Genomic DNA, 2,016 nt, shown 5'->3' on the forward strand with positions numbered 1-2,016 from the left:
TTACTCGTTTACGTATTATCTACTATTGCTTTCAAGCTATCTACATGGCAGAGCTGAGTACTTGCGACAGAGACCATGTGGCCTGCAAAACCTAAAATGTTTCCTGTCTGGTCCTTCACAGAGAATTGTACCTACCCCGTCCTGTCAGCTTGCTCTGGGGATAAAAGGGATAGTGCATGTGAACAAGGCTCTTAGCATAGTGCCAGGCATGGAGCGAGCACCCACTAAATCCCAGCAACTCATAGTATTATTGAACCTATCAGTGCTCAATAACAATTATGATAATACCTAACATATAAAGTTAAAGGATTCTTCTTATCACTCATTTTAAATAGCAAAGACGTATAAGGTCAAGTTTCATAATGCAATGGTGCTTGCTTTCCTGGCATCTCCATTGAGGGTGAATTGAGCATATTAAGGTGTGTGTGTGTATGGTGGCAGGGTGGGGGGGGGGCGTGGAGGCTGGTCACAGGGGCCTCTGTGGCTGGACAGTCATCTGCTGAGCTGTGCGGTAATGACACAGTCCACAATTTAAACTTCATATCTCTTTATCATTAGCTCCTCTGCCTTGCACCCTTTCCAGCAACGAGGGACTGGTACAGATAAGTCTGTGGCTGGCTCGAGAAATCAGAGTTCATCAGAACTGCCCAGTAAAAAACAAAACAAAACAAAAAACAATTGCTTTTATCACCTGCATTAAATTTGGCCTTGCCAGAGGTAGGCTGTGATCCTGACATGAGGTACATAGGTCTGCGGCATCAGGGAAGGTCTATTACCCCCCAATATTTTCAGTCTGGAGAGAATGTGGAATGATCTGTCTCTTTCAGTAAGCTTTCCAGACCAAGTTCTCAAGCTAATAGGTTCTATTATACTATGCCTCAAACACGACTCCTATATTTGGGACACTTCTCCACATTTGATTTTCCAGGTCATTCTCCCATAATGCCCAGAGGGCTGGGGAAGTTTGCAGGGTCCTTGTAAACATAAATCGGAGCCTTCATTCGTGTTCCCTAACTCGTGAGATTGCATCAGCAATGGCGTGGGTGAGAGTCAGCCGGGTGATATGGGGGCACATACGATGTTTGAGCTGCCAAGGATCATCAGGGTCTCCCCACAGCCCAGGGCATCGCACATAATCTAGTGATGGGAAACAAGAGGAGGAAGTGGGGGATACCAAGTGTTCTGTTCCCAGTGACGCTTTGGGGCTCGGAAATGATTCTCATTAATGAGCAATTCCTCTGTGGTCCTGGTGTCCAGGTGCTGGGGTTGTGCCTCCATGGGCACTACCGTTCTGGCTGCAATGTCACAACAGGTCGTGGGGCCCCTGCTTCAAGAGCCCTGGGTTCAAATCCCAGCCCTGCCACTTTCTAGCCGAGTAACTTGGCCAAATCTTGTAGCTTCTGCGAGTTAAGTTATGAGTGGCTAAGACTCATAATGTGTCTACTTAGCACAGGGATCTGTAACTAGTGAGTGCTCAGGAAATGTGAGCTATAATTATTAGGCAATGTGGGAGGGTCACTCAAACGAGATGGATAAAGTGAGTTTTTTTTTTCTCTACTTAGTAATTCTTATGAAAATGTCTCTTTAGGATGATATCCAAAGGGTGGCCCTTGTGAAAATTCCTGACCAGCCAGCTTGGGGGAGCAGTGGAGGATGGGTGGAACGCTGGATATCGGGACACTGTTCTGCAGGTTAAAGGTCAAAGGAGAGAGACCTGTGGGTTGTTCATGAGAGAGACCCAGGGGATGGAAGAGGAAGGTTGGGAGTGCAGTGGGACAGTGACAGGTGGATCAATGTGCCATGTGACCTCCTTCCTGTCCTCCTGAATATTCAGTAAATTTATAATAACACATACAATGCTCAGTGTGCATGGATTTCTTGTAGAAACCAGTGAGGAACTGAGCTTTGCTCCCTGGTTGACACAGAAATGGACCAGAGATCACATATGGGGTCTGAGGGGCCAGACCATTAACACAACGAGCATCAGCAGTTTATAGAAATCTTGGGGATAGCGGG

At 46.6% G+C, this 2,016-nt stretch overlaps 1 protein-coding gene across 1 annotated transcript in view; it reads right to left on the reverse strand.

The window, feature by feature from the left end:
- PTPRT (protein tyrosine phosphatase receptor type T) overlaps positions 1-2,016 on the reverse strand; it is a 1,070,914-nt gene that overhangs the window by 15,065 nt on the left and 1,053,833 nt on the right. The gene's annotated exons all lie outside the window — the stretch shown is intronic.

This window comes from Hipposideros armiger, unplaced genomic scaffold (assembly GCF_001890085.2).
Source record: "Hipposideros armiger isolate ML-2016 unplaced genomic scaffold, ASM189008v1 scaffold_31, whole genome shotgun sequence".
In the NCBI taxonomy this organism is placed as follows: domain Eukaryota; kingdom Metazoa; phylum Chordata; class Mammalia; order Chiroptera; family Hipposideridae; genus Hipposideros; species Hipposideros armiger.